This window comes from Danio rerio, chromosome 1 (assembly GCF_049306965.1).
Source record: "Danio rerio strain Tuebingen ecotype United States chromosome 1, GRCz12tu, whole genome shotgun sequence".
Taxonomy (NCBI): Eukaryota; Metazoa; Chordata; class Actinopteri; order Cypriniformes; family Danionidae; genus Danio; species Danio rerio.
In genome coordinates this window covers 26694098-26715526 of record NC_133176.1, presented here as the reverse complement: position 1 = coordinate 26715526, position 21429 = coordinate 26694098, and the positions used below count along the sequence as shown (strand labels likewise).

The window sequence follows — 21429 nt, the reverse complement described above, 5'->3', positions numbered from 1 at the left end:
CTGGAAACCTTTCTTTAAGGAAATACATAACAATGGTTTCAATAAACTGACCCTTGGTGGACTTGTTTTCTTAAAAACTATTGCATATTTCTTTAACCTTAACCAGCATTTGGACTTGAACTTGTTTAGTCTTAAAGCTGATTCCATAGATTGATGAAATTACTGCAACCCTGTGCGCTTTGAGATCTAAATTCTGCCATCACATCTGGATTTCTTTAGGTCTTTGGTAGAAAGAGGTGTAAACTCCTCTCTGGAGAGAAGCACAGTATCAAATGTTCTTGACCCAGACTCCAAGTGTAGCTCTCTCTTTGAGAGCCCAAGCTGGGGTGGCGAGGTCGTGATTTTGTTTGTGTAGAACGTATTGCTGCTCTTGCACATAAAGACCATATTCCTAGTAGACCTGCACATTTCAGCGAATTTTGTTCTCAAGTTGCTTTTGGGAGACCCACTCCTTAAGAACTGGAAAAATCAACCTTACATAAGAGTGCTGAATCATGTTTTGTCCTTCATGCATTTCAATGGTAGCATCTGATTTTTACTTTAACAATTAGTATTAGACTATTCAATTTCTGGATGGTGTAATTATACCATATTTTATCATTGAAAAACTGGCTGATATTATTCCAAATACACAAGGAAACCAAAACTCCTTTCTGATAGACGATGTTCACAACAGCTCTGCTCGTTTGCAGTGGTTTTGCGGGACATGGTTTACATTTCCACTTCATTTTAGAACTGCTTAAAGTGGGTGTGATTATTGCTAAATTTGCATTGCCACTTTTGCCCTACATCATATTCATTATGGGTTGTCCTGTTCAGCTCTTACTGGATCTGCTCCTCTGCTGCTAATGAGAGAAACATTTTGGCCTGTACTACTGACCATGATGCTGCCATTTCAAGTGTATTTCTTGGGGTGGTATAAAAATAGTATAGTCCTATCTATTTAAACTCAGCAGTTTTGGTGTCTTGTTGCTATTCCAATGATGCTGGAGGTGACTATTCCTAAAAGTGAGCCATAGTACTACTCCTAAAAGTGTGCCATAGTAAACCAAACTATGCTGTTACCATCCATTAGAAAACTACAATGATCTACAAACTTTCTGAAATAACATACTTTTCTTATTCTTGTTTCTTTAAACAAGCTTATTAAGTTAATTGCAAAACTATGGCTCTGCAATGATATAGAGCAGATTGATGAAGTAGTCTATTGTTTGTCATTATGCTCTTTGAAGGAAAGCTTGGTTAATAGTAAAACTGGTTAATCACTGCATCCCTCGCTCAGATGATGTAATGTTGTATGGGTCATTTATGAGTTAATCTGTTAAATTGAACAATTCATGACATGGACAGATAGTGGTTCATAAGTTAACAGCTCACTGATTTCAATCATATCCAGCTGCAGACCACACATTTCAGGACACAATCCAGGACACAGGATCCAGGCAGGGGCAAAAAATGGATGATTGCGATGAATGTTAATGTTATTAACGTCTTTGACCTCGTCATCAATATATTTTTATTTATGTTTTGTTCATAAATAGTGTACGCAATAGACAATAGTGTATACTATTTCACATATGGCAATCGAGACCGGCGAATGAAGTACGTTGTTTCCGATCTCTATTCAATATGATAGACTAAACAGTTTTCTATCAGTCATCATAGATGATCCTTCATTATAGTGCCAGGGTAACATATACTCATTTGCTGGCTTTGCTGAAACATTTTCCAGAAATATATAAAGACTCTAAATCGGATTACTTATAATGAAGGAAATAATAGCAAGTTAACATGTATAGGTTATAATACATCTTTAAATGTGATGATTATTACACATAATAAATGTATAACACTATTTATATTTTACTCCAGTGATTAAATAGTCTTTATTTACTTAAGTCATTAGTGTTTTAATTATTTTTATTTGCATAATTTGAGTAATAAACTGCATAGATGTTAGAATGATCGTTACACTATAATAATGAAATAACGACTGATATGGGAAACCCTAAACTGTTCACAGATTATTGACTGGCAATCGTAGCACAGACTGTCTTGATCGGCAAATTTGTGAAATGCAGTAGTTGGTGAAAATGCTCCTAAGAAGCTGATTTATACCTCGGTGTGAAGCGCATGCGTATGCTCTGGTGCAGCCTGCGCGTGGACTCAGCCCTCGTCTTGGCCTCACCTTTCAAAAAATGTAACTACACATCGCAACGACACTAAGCACAAGCTCTGTGATTGGTCGGCTTGGTAGCTTTGTCGAGTGTGGGTGGGACCAAGAGTCACGCAAACCCCATAGAGCAAGTATTTATAAGTGTCGAGTCCTGTGAAGGAGCTTCAGATGAAAAGTTTTGTTTAATGTTTACCTCATGAATAAGTTGTTGCGCGTCTGCAGGTTCCCGCCTCAAAATGAACGAGTTTGAGCTACTTGTACATTTGAGGTAGTGTTCCGAAAAAAACAAAACACCAGCGAAGAAATTCAACACAGGAACATAAAGGTAAACTCTTTGTCAGCTAGCTTTTTCGGAAGTGTTATTGCAGAGCAACACAAACAGCACGCAGAAGTATAAATGCATGACAACGAACAAGGCATGTGTCGTGTGTCACGCCGATCACTTGACACAACTATAAACCAAGCTTTAGTCGTCGTTAAACAAGAAAAAAGTGATCTGTCATTAACCATATATGCTTCATCCTTGCCTAGATTTTGTTTGGTTGATACATGTGTGGGTCTGCAGCTGGATATATCTCTGATTCGGCTAGCTACTGTTCAGAGCGAGTCTCTAGTAAATGATTACTGATTTTACAAACTGATCTAAATGGAGTTCAAGAAGTGAATTTAGTTTCACATCGTCAATGTTCAGTTGACAGTATCATCAAAATATGACAAGTTTTGTAATTACATTTCCAAAACTTGCAAAGTAAACATTCATCAGTACTTTTAATATTTAAGTAAGTTAAAAAAACAAAGTACTTTTGCACTTTGACTAAAGTTATTTTAAAAAGGAGGACTTAACTTTTATGAGATGGGGCGCGGTTTCATATTGTTCCATAGAGCCCAAAATTGCTAGCAATGCCTCTGTGCAGTTTTTTCCTTAGGTGCCTCATTTGTGTACCTGATTTACCACAGGTTATCGGGATATGAGATATTTGTCATATCACCCAGCCCTATGCAAAACTAATTATCATCAGGTGCGTATCTGCTAGGAATGTTTTTTTTTTTTATGTTGACATGTTGGATAATACTTGCAGTCTTTGTGCGAAATGACTTGTACAGAATGCTAGTTAATTTACATTTGTTTTTTATTCAATTTTTAGTTTACTTTCATTAAAACATTTGCTTTGGCATTAGAATTTGGGATTTGTTTATTAAAGATTACTTAAAAGGATCGCTAACCAAAAGTGAATAGCTTACTATGGATATCAGAGATTAAATTTAAACGTGAGTACATTTTTATTTTTCATTGAACTTTTTAATTGTAATAGAGTTGCTATGCTGCGAGTTTCTGATGCTACTAATGCTATAGTGATGTTTTTTTTTTTTTTAATTAATTTCTGCTACCATGGAAATTTTGATCATGTTGATAATAAAACAACATTTTCCCCCAGAACATGATCTGTATAATATTTTGCATGCCAGACAAGCCTTTCGTAACCCCATGTGATCCATCAGGTAAATTCCATATCTTGGGTTTCAGGAGTTCAGTTCTTGCAGAGTTTCCTCAACAAATTTCTCAATGGTGTTTACTGCATATTTTGCCAGTGTACAGCATGCTAATCTGCTCTCTGCGAGTAGCTGGAAAGAGTGGCTTTCATTCAAAGAAAATGACCCTCTGTTGCCCTTTGTCTCTCAGAGTGTGCATGGGAACATTACATCACATCACTGGCCCATGATTAGACGGGTACAGTGTCACCACTGGAGGGTTCTGTTTCCCTCTTAGAGCTGGCAGAATTCTCTCTGCGTGCATGAAAAGGAGCGTTTCAGCCAAATCGAAGTGTAATTTGTTGTCACAGCAGGTGTCAGAGGTCTTGACAACTAATTCAATTGCATGCTGTTATGTTTATAGATTTATTTATTTTGCAGACTTGGCTTCCCTCAATTTTTGCTGTGTGTTTTCTCGGATGAGAGTGCATGTTTTTATGTCTTTATTTTTGCATATGTACAAGCTAGAATTTTAAACAAAATGTTTGAGTGTACAGCTATGGAAACTCTTTGAAAATCTGTTTTGCCTGCATATTACTGATGATATTTCTTTTACATTTTTTATAAGTTTAGAGTGACTTGGTAAGAATATGAATTTAAGTAAAAAAAATTTAAAATGACAATTTTTTTTTAAGGCATTTTTATATTTATGATTTTTATATTTATGACAAAATAATACCAATGGTTTACCTTTTTATATAATTAAGTTGTTGGTTATTCGCTTATAGCAACAATAAATAAAACTATAACATACTGTATGAAAAGGTATACTACACAGTGTTACGCCAATTGGACAAAAACGCATATATTATTGTATAAACATTGTCGTTGACTTTGTTGACTGCGTCGACGTTGACCATAGGGTTATTGTTCACCCTGAAATGCACTGGCCTTTGAGTCCACTGGAAAACAGCTTTTTATTTAGAAGTCCATGAAACAATGTTCATGTCTGTGGAAAAGTCAGAAAAAATAATAAATTTTTTTGTTTTTGTTGTTGTGAGGTAAAAATTAAATTTGATAATGTTAGCGACTCCAACTAAAGCAGCAGAGGACTGTGAATGTGATATCTCACAGTAGTTTTGTATAAGACTTTGCTGTATGCCGAAGTGATGTTGTATATACCACAACATAAGGTCATGTTAGAAAGTCACACACTTTGTCACACAGCAGAGGTGCTTGTCTTATGGCCCATTTCCACTGAGTGGTATGGTATGGTATGCTTTTATGGCCGGTTCCACTGTCTAAAGGTACCTAAAAGTGAACCATATTACTTTTTGGGTACCCTTTATAAAGGATACCTAGCACAACAAAAGGGTACCAAAAGGTGGAGCTTGAAACTAAATGCTATTGGTTTACAGACAAACTAGGAAAATGAAAACAAAGGAAGTGCCATTTTTGAATGCAAATTACATTGTTATAATATATACATGTAATGACAAGCAATAGTTGACCCGAGCTCAAACAAACCTTGTCGTCATCGTTGTCTTAATGAACAGTCACAAAGCCAAGAAGATGCTGTCCTGTTGTTTTATTAGGCTGTCTAAAGCACGAGCGAGAATGACGTCGATTGAAACTGTCATACCATTGGTACCCTTTTGGCAGTGGAAACGCAATCCTGATAAAGGTGACCCAAATAGTACTATACCACTCAGTGGAAATGGGCCATTAAAGACAAAACATAAATACACACTATGGGAATCATCAAACAACTTATAAAAACAAAAATTTTAGTGATGTGTCTTATTTTTGGGATAATGTGAAAATGTGACTCTTGAGCAGAAAAGCTAGAAATACGTGTGGATTTTGTATATCAACCATAGTTTCTATTAATGTGTACTTTTATTAGGATAGAATTTGGCTGAAATTGGTCAATTTACAAAGAGATCTTTATGGAAAAAGATGTTTACCTAATTTTCTAATGATTTTTGGCATAAAAGCAAATCTTATAGTTCTAAAAAATATAAAATAGTTTAGTCCATTGCCTAAAAACAAACCCGTGCAACATAAGGTTCAGGTTTGTGGCTCAGGGTCACAAATATTGAGAACATGAAGAGGCCAGGCATAATATGGGTCAATTTTGGTTCAGACGATATTTCCTTTTTGAGCTTCATTCAGAAACATCAAAGCTTTTTTGTTCAAATGTTGGTCAACATTTTCTCCTCTGGGCAAAACGCACTACTTTTTAAGCATACGTGTGTGCTTCTAGTCAGTGCTAGACCCCAAGCTTTACTTTGGCTGATATCATTTTGAGTTGGAATAGTGTTTGATTGTATTTATTCACTGCAGATGCTCACTGTTACACAGGCACACTCTCTGCATGTTTGAACAATGGCTTCTCTATGACAAATCCGAATCAATTTACTGAATGTATTTGCAAGATTATAAAATTTTATCTGGAGCACTGATTTGCTTTGGCTTTTATTTTTCATTTAATGCACTGCTATATATTTTGTTCTTTTTGTAAGTAATTTTTTAAAACTAAATTGGCATAATTTGGGAATTATTTGTGATTATATTGTGATCGTCTTGAGAATATCAAACTTGTCAGGTTAGAGAGCTCATGCGGTGCATAAAGAGTACTGCTGAGGGGAAAAAGCCACGGCAGCTGTACTGCACCCATGCTAAAAGCAGACTGTTATCCAGGGACTGTTCTTTTATTCGTCTTATCTAATATTCATCACACTTGCTCAACACTTTCTGATTTTGTAAATTTCTTGGGAAAAATCCCAGGAAATTGCTGTAGTTTCAATTTGAGGCTCATCTTTTTTAGGTGGCTGGTCACATTGCCATAGTCTTGTAGTGCTAGATGTGTTTGTGTGGGTTTTTCAACTCAGTTTCTTATGTATTAAGCAAGTGGGATGTTGACTGTCCCTGAGTTACTTCTGCGATCAGAGTAAAAGAAGCTGGAATGTTGGTATGAAAACATTTCTTGTGGTGTAAGTTACAATGAATGGTGTGTGTACGATTCTGTTTCCTCTTGATGGCCCCTATTCTCTCTGGTCACGCCTTTTTTTGTGTGTTCTTGAGCTGCTTTGTGGAGTGCATTTCAGGTCATTTTTTTATTTTCAGTGAAGTCTGGATCAAAGTTTTTTTCCGTAGTTTTATACCATTCATATTGACTTGTTCAATATTAACCGTGTCAAAATGCCAAATGTTTAACCGAAAAAAAATTGTCTCAAGGCTGTAAAAACTAGTACACAAATATTTGATTGTGTACTATAGGATTGCACGATATTGGAAACTGTTGTGATATGTGGTATTGTTATTGTAAAAATGATTGTTCTCACTATATAAGATATTCTGTAATTCTATTTTTATTAGCCTTGTTTTAAAATAAAAATATTTAATGACATTAAAATACACATGTAAAGGATATACTTTGTTTTTTTGATAAAACTAATTCTAAGGTCAAATGAAGGGATTTGAAATGTAAATTTTTTTTCCTGATATTTGTTTGACTGAATATCAACTGAAAAATGAAGAGAGGGTGGGACATAGAATAGCTCCTCCCCTTTAAAATCAGTCAATAGCATGTTGTTTTTATCATAACTCGGCCAGTAATAGTGGTTGATATCAAATGCATCATATAGATTTTGTTTGTACGATTATAGTTGGAGGAATAACCACGGTTATCAAGTGTATTATGCATTCATTAATTTTAAAACACTACTAGTTTAGAAAATCACAAACTATATGAATTTTAAAGTGTTGTTTATTGCTGTTAAGTAACCAATTAACACAGCCCAAAATAATATTAAAAACAAACAATAGTCCATTACTCTTTGGACTTAAAAGCAAAAGTTTTGGGCATTTAAAAATAAGTAATCATCTTACGCTGAAAATAAATGACAACAATGAATGAATGAATGAATAAATAAGTGAATAATGAATGTGAATAATAAGCCAATAATTAACAAAAAATTGTCTAATGTAAATCTAAGCTACATATTAGCTAAGTATTTCCCTTTTAAAGAGAACAAATGTAATCAAAGTCTGCTGAACCTCTGTCTAAAAAGCTAGAAGGGGGTGGGGCATGTCAGATACTAGAAAGCATTTGATTGGTCAAGATTTGATGTGAAACTAAAGTATGAGGTGACGGAGAAAAAAAGTTCATCCATTTAGGTGGACAATCTGCAAGCTTTGGGTGTTTATATCAGTTTTATATTTTCTAAACATGAATTTTTCACTGTTTTGTAGCACACTAGCTAAAAGATATCCTTAATATTAACAGACTGAAACTGATCTAAAACCTTATATTTTCATGAAACCTTAAACACTGAGTGAAAACCTCAGCAGCAGTTTTTGACTTTGATTGGTTGTTACAGTTTTTATCCTTCTTGTCTTGACTCCCACCATTGGGCTTTATTTTCAGCCCTTGAGTTCACCTTTGGGCTCCTCCTGCCAATAGCAGTACAGCAACTACTGGGGAGGTGGGATAAACATAAAAAGGCCCCACCTGATTGGTCAAATTTAGATAAACAACCAATGAATGAAACTTAATTTACCACTATTATCACGATAGCAATAATTTTGTGACTATATTGTACAACTCTATGTACACACTAGGCATGGGACGATAACCGTTTAAGGTATACCGCAGTTTGGAAAAGTTAAGGTTTTAAAACCCGCCAAACTAATCTGTTATACCATTCCTAAGGTATGTGTAATTTTTGTTTAATTTTTTTTAGGACAACAGCATATCCAGCAGAAAAAATATCCAAAGATGCTGTTTAAAATTGTAAAGAAATCAGCTTTTGAAACAAATGAAGAAAATAGAAGTCTGTAATTCATTTAAATTATTTAGCCTGACATGTTAACTGTTCCAAAATATTATAAATCTTTAAAAGAAATTGTTTTAAATGGGGAAAAAAGTTTTAGTTTTTACCCAGACATTTAAAAAGAATATTTTTTAAAGCAGTAATCACAATACCGTGATATTTATTTTCAAGGTTATTATGCTATCAGAATCTTATACAGGCCCATGCCTATACACACTTGGGCATTGAAAGTAAAGCTTGGTCTTAAAATTCCAGAAATTCAAGAAACATGTCAAACTAAGGATGTTTGTGTATCAGTAGTATAGTCTTCTTAGATCTTCAGTGCTAAACAAAATTAAGTGACAAGAGCTTTATTGTTATTGTTCAACTCTTAATTGTGGTGCCAAACTGAAGTTATGCGGTATTAGAATGTAATAATTTAGGGCTTTAAAAGTTATCCTGTAATGCACCTTATATTCACATGCTTGAAGGGTTTTTGAGTTTCATCATTTCAGAAGAAAACGGTCAAATGATATAAATGCAAAATGCAGTGAAAGGATTTAATTCTAACCCTTTTTATAGTACGAAAAATACATTCAGGAAAAACTAGGGCTCAAATAAGGGCTGTGCTTTGAGGAAAAAAAACAATGATATGCAATACCATATTAAACAATGAGATGTATAATGACAGTGTTCTAACCAACATGTTTGATATTATTTCAGTAAAAGAGTCACCATAACTTTTAAAAGTGAACAGCCTTGTTTCACAATTGCATAAAACAACGTAAACAAATGAAAATAAAACTATACCACTATACAAAGGAGGTGATTCATTATCAGCCTAAAAACATCAAGAACATTCTGGGGAAAAAAGAGAATTTGCTAATGCCGGTATATAATTAAATATTTCTATTAAATCACAAATTTATTGCAAACTATTGTGATTTATGTATATTGTGATACATTTGCAATGTTTTGAATAATTATGATATTACGCAGCATTGAGTCTGTCTGTTGTATGGACAAGAGGAAATGTGATGAGTTTTAACATTACCTTTCTCTTATTCACAGAGGTCAGAGGTGGAGGATCACACTTGAAGGACTCTCAGCTGCCAGACAAGTGAATCGTAAGTAGCAACACTTGTGCAGATTTTAAAAAGTAATCGATCCTGTGATGGCAAAAAAGAGTTTTTAGAAGCTGTTACTTCAGTCAGTTTAGCTTGATTCCACATAAATCTTTTTAATGTGTTGCTGCTGTGCTCAAAAATCAAAAATCCTGTTTTTTTATTTATTATTTTTTAATATTTATTTGTTTATAAGTTTGATTATTTGAATTGGAAGTTCCAAAATAACTTGCTTCTGTACTTTTGCAGCATGTGCCATATGCTCTTTGTACATTTTATTTCTGATCAGTTCAATATATCTTTGCTGAACAGATGTATTAATTTATTTACAAAGGTCAAAACTTCACCCAAGCGTTGAAACTGTAGTGTGTGTGTAGTGTGTGTAGTGTGTGTAGTGTGTGTAGTGTGTGTAGTGTGTGTAGTGTGTGTAGTGTAGTGTGTGTGTGTGTGTGTGTGTGTGTGTGTTTCCCTCTATTCAGCTGTGCTGCGTTTTTTGTTCATGGTGTTCCAGCTTTTGGTAGCATCACTTTCCATTTTTAACGTAAAGCGAACCTTTTCAAATCTTTCAGATCTTTCAAATCTTTCCAAAAAAAGGAAAAATCTCAAATGTGAATTAGGTGCCTTTTCATCCGGGTGTTAGAGGGGTTGACTGTTAAATTGGTAACTTAGTAATCAACAGTAAACAAAGCAAGGATAATGGAGACGGCTGATTAATCGCATGGGTGTAATGATTGCTGCCTGATTTTATTCAGCAATAGTTATATAATCTCTCATAATTCGCCTTAACTCTTTCTCGCACAAGTCCAAAAACCGCATGAAGCAAGCATGTCAATGACAGTTTGTATTTCCATAGTTTCTCATGTGAAGCGTCAAAATGTACATAAACACAGGACTAATATTTTTTAATTTAAAAGTTCATATTTTTCTCTCCTTTTTTTGGCATTTACTCCATACTGAGACAGCGTTTTTGGGAAACAAAAATGTGTCTTTTTAAAGCGCTGTCCAAAGTGTTGCAGTGTGGACTGTGAAAACAGGCTTTTCAAAGCGATGACAGATTTTAGTCATGTGACCAATTCAATTAACGTAGTGGAGGACATTAAGCAGATGTTTTGAATGCTGTTTATTTTTACAGCTTTATTAAAGATTAATGTCAGTTTTACACATGCTCCACATTGCCTCTCTTCAAAGGAAACTTTACTGGGCACTATTGTTCAACGGCAGAAGTAGAAGGCAAGTTAATAAAGTCAAAAAATGCAAAATGCAAAAAAAAAAAACAATATGGCAAATGAAGTTCCGCCTACTAGTACAGGGGCCAATCATCGATTGCATCAAAACTTAGACTAGACGAGTGCTTTTGTGATAGTTTGGTGGTCAACGAACACTTGAATCTCAGCAAATACTTGCTTCACAGACATAGGAAATATGTCCACATAAAGCTTGAAATGACAAAAACAATTTTTGTTTTGTTTTTTTGTTTTTGTAATGTGTATGAAATGATTGCGAGGTACAGTCTATCCTGTCAAAAGCACATCACATGACAGCAACTATTAAAACGCCCACAGACTTGTAAACAAAGCCTCGCCATCATTCTTGGAGGAGATTCACTATCAAGAGCAAATTGCGGATTACTTTAGAGGAGTAGCATGATCAGACGATCGTTATTCAGACGATGATAATGTGTAGAACGGCCGTAAATGAGGTTGGTGTTGTAATTTTGTTTCTTTCGAGTTTGCATCCGTATTAGCTCGTGCAACCTGAAAATATGCTGATTTAGTTAGATTGCACGTTTAGAAATGAAACCTTTACGACGGTTGTTGTTTAATTTTATTTGTGGTTCCAAAAATGTAATGTAAGCTTGGCACACAGTTTTTGGAGAATTTGATACTTCCCCGTTTAGACAGAATGCCCAAGCATACCTCCCAAGAGGCGTTTCAGAGATGGCCGCTAAGTGAAATGACTTACCTTAAGGGACTTTGGCAGTACGCATCAAAAGCATTTTTATTTGTTTGAGTGTGGATGACAGAAAGAATTGAAAAACGATTGTGGACATGGAGCATTTTTTTGACCAAAACGCAGTTTTCAAGTTTATAAGTATTATTGTAGACATAGCCACAGGGTGATGGAAATCAAGCTAGTGTGTTATACATACCTTGACTACTTTTATTTGAAATATTAACGCGTTTCCACTAATTGTTGATGATCGGATCACTAAAAACATGTAATAAAACCAGGTTGAAATGACTTGGAGACACCTGTGCATTTTGAAGCTTTCGTCACAGTTGTTCCAAATGCTTCTGAGGCCAACAGTCCATTCAGGACACTTACTGCCATTTGTTCCCGGATGTGATGGCCGTAGAATTTGCAGGATGAAAGACAGGAGGAAGAAAATAAAGGTGGGGAGACCCACCCAGCCAACCATTGTCTTTTGGTGTTGAAGCAAGGAAGTGAACTTTCACACTTCCCCTTCGTGTCGGCCACCAGATTCACTCTGTGCTTTCACTAAAGAGGAATTTTTGTGGGAAGGACGGCTTCATGTTCAAGAGTCCATGTTTGTTTTTGTGTCTGCATTCGCTCAGGGCAGTTGTGTGTGTGTGTGTGTGCGTGTTTTTTTTGCTGGTCTTGCAGCTGGTTAATAATGTATGTCTCGTCACGCTTTTGTGAATTAAAGGTAAACCGATCTGGTGCAGAGGGGGGCAGTTTCTTCATTGATGAATTTTTAAAGGGCTGCACTGCTAGAGGCCACTGGGCTGTTTATAATACCTTGCTTTAAAAGGATGCAGAGAGAGAGAAGGGACTACGATAAATCCTAAGAGAAACAACAGTGGGTGAAAGAGGCTGACGGCCCCCTAATATGAAAAGTTATATATCAGCAATGAATTATACATAAGCTCGGAACATAGTGTGAGCGGCACAAATGACTTGATAAGATATTTTTATTCCTTTAATCTGCAGGAAGGACAAATGCCTAAAGAATGTTTATCTCAGAGGATTCCAGCACATGGTGTTGATTCGTTTAGCCTGTAAAGACCACATGAGTCCAAATGTGTTTTATTTTTGAATAAATTCTTTGGTTTTTATGGTTTATCTTTGTGCAATACTTTACAGTGGACCTATTATGCCTATTTTTACAAGATGTAAATTACGTCTCTGATTTCCCCCTAGAGTGTGTATGTGAAGTTTCACCTCAAAAAAACGCACACATATCTATTTATAACTCTTTGAAACTACCCCTTTTAGGGTTTGATCCAAATAAGACTGCTCCCTTTTCAAAGATTGCAGAATACAAACACCTATGCATTAGCGTAGTCGCAACATTGTGGCTGCTTCTCTCTCAAGCCTGTTTATGCTTATGAGGGAGAGACTAATGGGTGGAGCTTTCCCCCTCTGTTGACGTGTGCAAAAGGAGAATATCAATCCGATTGACTCGGCAAAAAAGATGGGATTAATTTTTACCATTATAGGCTGACTATATTCACACACTTTTGCCACACATCTGTTTAAACAGCTTAAAATGATGTTTGCATAATAGGTTCCCTGTAAATGATATCAGTTATGAGTGTATAACAGACTTTTCTCTTCTTTTTTTGCATTTAAATAGTGGATTGATGATTCAGAAGCCACTAAACTAGACCACCAAACTAACTATACTAGAACTACTGAACTAACATTTCCATGGTAAATCAAATCCACACATTAATTCTTTCTCAGGCGTTACATTAAACCTTGTACGTAATTTGACTCTGAACACTGTTTCTCTCATAAATGCATTATGAAGGAGAAATTTCATATTGTCTTCATGTGGGTCAAAGATGAGATGTTCCATTTTTCTACTTAAAATTAAATAGACATGTTATGGTTACCCATAGAATAAATGCCACTACTGTTCAAATAATACTTGCTAATATTAAATGTCAAACATTTTTCCCCTTTTTATGCAGTGTAAGTGTAACACATTTATATAATAGATGTTTATATGCCTGTAGTTTAGACATATCTAAACATTAATCTTCTTTTAAATATCAATTTTTTTTAAATGTAAATAAAATTAAGAACAACTTGTTTCAAAGATACTTTGAAGCATTGTAAATTTATGCTTAATTTTTGCTTAAATTTGGCATTAAATCAAAATGAACAGTGTTTTGTTTTGCTAGCACACATCGATTAGCCTTAAAGTTAATGATTAATCAATCAATATAAGTTGATCTACAAAAAAGGTTTGGTAACTTTTGGTAACAATTCTCACTATTAACTAGTAATATTACCTACTTACTATTAAGATATTGGCTGTTATTACCATGTAATAAAGTACATATTCTGCTAGATCTTGGATTTGATCACTATTATGGATGTGACATTTGTTATGGATGTGACATTTGCAGTAAAAATTAAACGTGTATATACTCAGAGAAAGTATATGTTAACAGTAAATTAAAATATCTGTTTATATGTTTTTTACCCCTTAACCATGAAGTTCAGACATCAAAAAAAAAATCAGTCCATACAGGTGTTTTATGTTTAAAATGACGGCAGAATGAAAGTGTTACGCATGTGACAAAAAAAAGACATGAGTTTTTGTGAGTTGACATGCTTGTGGAAATTCTGTGAATAAAAATGCAGAAGCCAAAAAAACAGTAAAAAAGATAAGGGTTAGCTCTGCATGGAACATGCATGTATATAATTTGTTTTTAGTTTTTCATTTTTGTCTTAATGAGGAAAAACTATTGTTACCGATGTGACTTGCCTTCGTTACGGACGTGACTGCTCTGAAAATGACAGTTGACACATTCTGGAAATCAGATAAAAACTTTAACAAAGACCTATTTGTGGACAGGGCTCGAAATTAACCTTTTAGCTTGGTAGCACCGGTGCTCCTAACTTTAAAAATGTAAGCGCATCAGCCAAAATTTAGTCGCACCCACCAATTATAGGCACCCTTACTACAAGTTTTGTACAAACATATTTATTGCATTTGAAATCAACAGTAATCAAACTAACAAGCAAAAAAAAAATATATATACATATGCATGTGTGAGGAAAATATGTCTTAACGAGATCCCGTTATCTCAAGATAATAGATTTTTATAACATAACTAAGTGACCAAAGCATACACTGACCGCTCACCGGGCCTGCACGCACTGCTTGAAATGAATGAATCTGTTAACGATATAACTATGCTGTTCTCACGCGCGCTGTCTGATATTGCACTGCTTTTGACATATACTGTGCCGTATTATATACTTATGTCATGTTAATAGCAATACCGGTGTTATTATGAGTGGCGATGTTATGGCCCGTTTCCACTGAGTGGTACGGTTCGGTTTGGTACGCTTTTATGGCCGTTTCCACTGTCAAAAGCGTACCATACCGTACCACTTTTTCGGCACCCTTTTGAAAGGGTACCAAACGGGAGAAAGGGTACCAAAAGGTGGAGCTAAACGAGCAGCAGAACGCTGATTGGTTACAGAGATACGTCACAAGCTTGTGGAGCTATACAGAACGTAAACAAAGGAACCGCCATGTTTTTTTTAAATGCAAAGCCGAGACATTACATGGAAATACTATATGCATATAATAACCAGCCATGGATGACCCGGGCTCAAACAAACCTTGTCGTCGACTCGATGTAGACACAAAGCCAAGAAGAAAAATGTTGTTTTACGAGCCCGTCTAAAAGTGCGAGCGGTATTCGCTTTCTTCCGGGAGCTTGCGAACGCTTCTATATTTGATATAACGAACTTGTTGAGCTGTTGATAACGTGAGTGCGATTTATTGAAGTGTCTCCATCATCTGATCCATTAAAAAAAAAAAAGGACAAGCGCAAGAGTGAAGCGGGAGTGAAACGTGAAAAAAAAAAGAGAAGCTGTCAAAACATAGGAGCAAAATTGTTTCAGCAACCTGAAGCATGAACAAACTGCCATGATTATCTTTGCCTTTTGGAATACTATGAACTGGGAATGACAAAATTACTCTCTAACAGAGCTTACATGTGCTGCTGAAGATTACAGACACAGATGAGAGGTTTGCGCTGACTGTGGACTATATTGCGTGTGTTTTTGAACTCAAATAAGGACTAAATGTTTGCTGTGTGTAGTGTTTCTATAATTAATAATGTATCGGAGACTGTAAGGGGCTGTATGTGTTTATATATGTTGCATTTATGTATTTATTTTATATAATTACAGACGTTACTTTAGCCTATTTCGCACTGTCATTGATCTGCAGTTATAATCAAATCATGTTCATGGAAACGTTAGTAATAAACATTTATAAACAAGTATTTATGTGTATAAAGCATCTGTTTTGTTAGAAGTGCTGCTCATTATGATATGTGAACGACCCGTACAGCCTTACTGTAGACATTTATTCGAGCGAGCATGATGTCGACTTAAACTGTCATACACCACACCCCACCAAAAGGGTACCCTTTGTGGTGGAAACGCAAGACTGATATAGGTGACCCATACCGTAATGTACCAGTCAGTGGAAACGAAGCATTAGTTTACTCAGTGCAAGCCCGTTTGCGATGGTGTACAAGGTGTTAAATTTAACATATAGCTGCCACTTGCACGGCGGACAGCATCTGGCGATTATATGAAGGATTAAACAGAAGCTCTCATGCTAGATGTGGCAAACAGTTACCTGGGAATTCCATCCCAAAGACTTTTCACAGCGGACTTGAAGCCAAATGAAGTTTTTTATCTACTCTTCGAAAAGTGTAGATGGTGGATATTTGGCTTTATTTACTGCAGCAAGTTGACATGACAACTGTTTTAAACCATTCTTGAGCGCTGCGTTTCATGTGCAGACAAAGAGCTTAGAGATGCATTCTGCGTGAATGTCTCCCAAACTGCTCAATTGGTGAACATTTTGCAGTAAAAACTGGTCGCACAACAATTTTATGCACTCGCACATATGCTCCCAAATATGTTTTGAGGTCGCATAGATAAAATTTCGGGCGCATATGCGACCAAAATGGTCGCAATTTCGAGCCCTAGTGGATATCTGTTGGGTTTGTAAACCAACAAACTTTAACATCTGAGACATCTGAATGATATAAGCTTGCACAAACAAACTTAAACAGATATCACCTTGTTATATTTAATTCATATTAGGGCATGTGTGTTGTTAAAGGTTAACGCACATTCAAATGTTTAAAGCTCAATTCGGAAACAATGTTGCATGCTAATGTGGTGCTTTTATTCCCTGAATGATATAGAATTGCTAATAAACATAATCAGCTATAATATGCCTACTGTATATATTTACTGAGCTCCTGACCTTAATGAGGAAATTTAAATTAGTTTTGTTATTTTGGTAAAGTTTATTTTTTTTCATGCTGAGGTTGACATTTTCATGGAATTGATTGTGTGTGTGTGTGTGTGTGTGTGTGTGTGTGTGTGTGTGTGTGTGTGTGTGTGTGTGTGTGTGTGTGTGTGTGTGTGTGTGTGTGTGTGTGTGTGTGTGTGTGTGTGTGTGTGTGTGTGTGTGTGTGTGTGTGTGTGTGTGTGTGTGTGTGTGTGTGTGTGTGTGTGTGTGTGTGTGTGTGTGTGTGTGTGTGTGTGTGTATTACGATAAGTATTTGCTTCTCGTTATGACATTTAAAAAAACATGTTTAACTGTTTATTATGGTATTATCATCATGGTTTCCAACAAAAGACGCTTGAGGAGTACATAGTCAGTACATTTTCTTTAAATTTGGTCACTTTTCCTTTAATGTACATTCTATGTGTGTGCACTTCAGTATAGAAATATATTTATAAATGGACTCTGAATGGGACATAAAGGAACGTAAATGTCATTTGTATCAAAGTTAATTAAATGCTTGCAATTGTTACATGGTGTAAATTGCAATCTAATTAAAATAATATATTGTCTAAGTAATGCATCAGTCTCAATTCACTGGAAAATTATTTAAAATTAGGTTTATTTTGAAAGTCTAGATATCTCTATGGAGATTTTGTCAGCAGTTTGTTCCATTCTAACTTTTGAATTGTAACAACTGGTATTGTGTTTTTTTGGGCTCATTTTGCTTCTGCGTCAACCTGTCCAGATTGCCTTGAATTGGTTGTCTTTACAATGGCAGTCACACTTGGATGTTGGAGATTCAGGTCAAACTCCAAACGTCTGCAGTGTTTCCCTTTCATTTGGTCTGTTCTTCTATTCATTCCTCTTTAATAATTCAAGCTTTTGCTGTTTGGTTCACAGGAGAGGCCACTGACAGTAGCCATTTAGTCTGCACAACTCTAGACTGAATATAAACGGTCAGACTGAAGCACTATAGTGTCTTAAAAACAACACAACACTATCATGTTTGCCAGTCTAGCTTTGACTCAGTTGGCATCAGTGCCATCGCAAGTCTGTCATGAGAGCTTTGTTCTGTTTGTAGTTCTAGTTGTTCTGACTTCAGCTTGTCTGCTTTTTTTGTTCTCAGCGTGGCCTACAGCAGTCAAATCTTCAGGGCTTTTTCAGATTAGTTTGTCTTCTAGTGAAAGTGATGTAAGATCCATGTAATTTGTCTGTAATTGAGGTGTTAGTAGCAAACGTTAGGCTATTTATCTTCATTACTCTATCTGGTGGAAAGGAAATACAGATGACTTTTTGGTGTACAATTCTCTGGCTTTTTCCCCTCTTTTTTTGTGTATCAGGAATTAAAATGTATATACTAGACCACGGGTGCACAAACTTAGTCTTATGCTGGGCCAAAACCAAAACTTGATCGAGGGATATGGGCAGAATATATATATATATATATATATATAAACAAATATATCACACCATATTACATACATTTTCCATTTGCCTTATTTTTTTGCTAATATTTAAAAAGAACCAGACAACATTAATTTAAATCATAATTAATGCAGTAAATCTTTTAAACATTTTTATAATTAACTTACAGTAAAAACATAAAAAAAATCTCATTTATAACTGAATGAAGAATGCTAAAACGCTAGTCAGCCTGCTCCTGTCTTTGACTTGATTTGCTGCCTGAAGTCTTGTGCAATACTTTTTGTCAAGTGACAGTTTTTATATTTTAAAAGTCTGATTAATTTACAACATTTAATTCAATCATTTCATTTCAGTTGGCTTTTGTTTCAAAGAAACAAAGGTTTACTTTAAAATCTAAATAACAATCTCTGTCAAAGTCCCCAACATTTTCTCTCTCGGGCCCAATCAAAGGTTACCATGGGCCAACTTTGGGCATCTCGTTACAACACAGTGCTGATGTTTAAATTTTCCCCTTTAATGTATTGATCCTTTTTATTTACAGTTTATTTTATTATGACATTAATTTACATGCACTCAAAATGACTTTGTTTAAACGACTCATTTAAAATGAGCTAAACTGACACTATTCTTGAGATTTTATTATAATTTTTTTTAGGGGGCAGCTTAATTGTTTATATTCAATTCACTATTTGTAAAACTAAAGTTAAATTCTTAATGTTTTCCCAAAACAAATCAGTTGTGTGGAACTATACCTTTTTTTAAAATTTTTTTTTACAGTGTATCGTTTTTATCACAAAGATAAAAGTTCGAGAAAATAAAATATTCAACAGATGTTTTTAAAAATGTTTATTATTTATTTATTTATTTATTTTATTTATTTATTTTCAGTTCAAAGAATCCTGAAAATTGTCATGGCTCCTTTAAAAAAAACAAATGAAACAAACAAACAAACAAATTAAAAGTTTCCAGCAGTGGTAATAGTACATTTAATAACTAAGCACAATCAGACAAATGAACAAATATACTAAATTACGGTAGCCTATAACATTGGTTTGAGGGATCACATGACATTGAACTAATGGCTGCTGAAATTCACTTCCAATGTCATGCCACAAAAGGCGGTGACTTGAGCTTTATTTAAATCTGGAATGTTTTTAAATGCGTCACAGGTATGTTCAGCGACTGAGGCATTTATAGATATCCATAAATACCCAACAATGCTTTCTAGCTCACTAGAATTCTCTGTCCCCTTCCAGTCCATTGAAAAATGCCCAGTTTTACTCCGGTCAGTGTTCTCATTCATGTTTCGGAAGCCCTGCTCGAAAACAGGAAATAGATTGAGTGAACGGCAATAGCCCACCCTGCCCGTTGTTGTGGCGACAGGAAGCTGTGATTTCATGCCAGACTGCCTGTTCAGGGCATTGTTATTGTGGGTACAGAGTGCTTGGTTCAGAGCCCCACTAGAGGGCAGTAGATACAGATAGATACAGGTGCATGTTCAACCAGGACTGAGAAAACATGAGCTGGTAGTATTTAGGTACTTTATAAAATTCCCTTATGTCTGTACTGTTTTTTTTTTTGTTTGTTTTTTTTTTTATTAACAGGTTTTTTATTTGGTGATTCATTATTTATTTACGGTTTTGTATTGCATCATGGGATCTTGATCCTGCTCTGTCAACTTTCAATGTAGAAAAAGATTTAGAAAGTGAGTCATTGATTTTTATTATTTTTCTTTTGTAGTTTCAAACCATGTATTGTATGAGCAATACTATATGAAGTTTCTAAAATAAAATTATTATTTACTACAATAAACTTAACAGAAAAAAGTACAAGCAGTTTATTACCAGGATTTGTACTGTTATTTATAATCACCAACCCAGATATTACTTAAAACTAGTACTGGGCAAAGATAAATCCAAAATAAAAGTTGTATGTGTATTGTATATGTGTGTGTGTATTGTATTATGTATATTTGATACACACACATACTGTATAGAAACATAACTGTTGTTACGTATAATTTGTTTACCCAGTCCATCTATAGTGCATGTCTTTGGACTGTGGGGGAACCCACAATAACACTGGGAGAACATGCAAACTCCACACAGAAATGCCAAAAGACCCTGCATGCACTCGATCCAGCGACCTTGCTGTGAGCCACCGTTTTGCCCTATGTTATATCAAAACAAGCTTTTATTTTGGATGATTTTGAATTAAATAGGTTATATTAAAAAGTGTCTTATTTTAACTTTTAGTTATCAAAATATCTTGAAATACTTTTTCCACTATGAAATATCAAGGACCCATAATGCCATTCAAAAGCATGAATTAATGAATGAACTAAAGTAAAACACAACTCATGGTGATTTACAGGTGTTTTGCTGTATGTTCAATTCAAATCCACATCAAATTCAAACCAAATCCTGTTGATTTACAGATATATTTTGCAATGGGTTCATTTAGTCCTTCTGTACCATCTCTAATTACTTGTTTTACCAATGCATAACATAAACAAAATCTTTATTGATTAGGTTAGGTGTTTTGGATTTTTTTTATAAAGTTGTATGAAGACACTCCTCTTTTCTTGATTCCATCTATTTCTTTAGAATTTATACAATTTTATAATATCTTTGCATTTAGTTTAAGAAAGTATTAACTGCATTCAAATTCTGCCATTTTTCTCACCCTCAATATGTTTGGGTTTCTTCTGTTAAACACAACATAAGATATACTGAAGAAAGTTGGAAAAAAAAAAACAGCCATTGACTTTATTTTTTGTTCCTACTTTTGATGTCTTGTTTTCTGTTCAACAGAAGTAATCAGTGAGTGAATGAGGATTAATTTTTTCGGTGAACTATTCCTTCAATATGTGTTTTAATAAAATTTTTGGCAAAAGTCATTTACAGCATTACAAACACTGGCATAAATGTATACTGTATCATGTCTACACAGGGTTGGGCGATTAATCAATGTTATCAAAATCCACATTCAGAACCTATAATCGATCAATTTTCCAGGACAATTTTTTTTGCATCACTTTCCCTACCACATGCATGAAGTCACGTGACCCTGCTTTGTTAAAGGCTGAGGCTGATTTGTGCTGCTGTGGGC

At 35.0% G+C, this 21429-nt stretch overlaps 1 protein-coding gene across 2 annotated transcripts in view; it reads left to right on the top strand.

Annotated features, from left to right (window-relative positions):
• Nucleotides 1-21429, top strand: part of fbxw7 (F-box and WD repeat domain containing 7) — a 286374-nt gene that overhangs the window by 48628 nt on the left and 216317 nt on the right. For both annotated transcript variants that reach the window (XM_073951515.1, XM_073951513.1), the window contains exon 2: nt 9535-9590. The gene's annotated coding sequence lies outside the window, so the exon portion shown is untranslated. The remainder of the gene's footprint in view (nt 1-9534; nt 9591-21429) is intronic.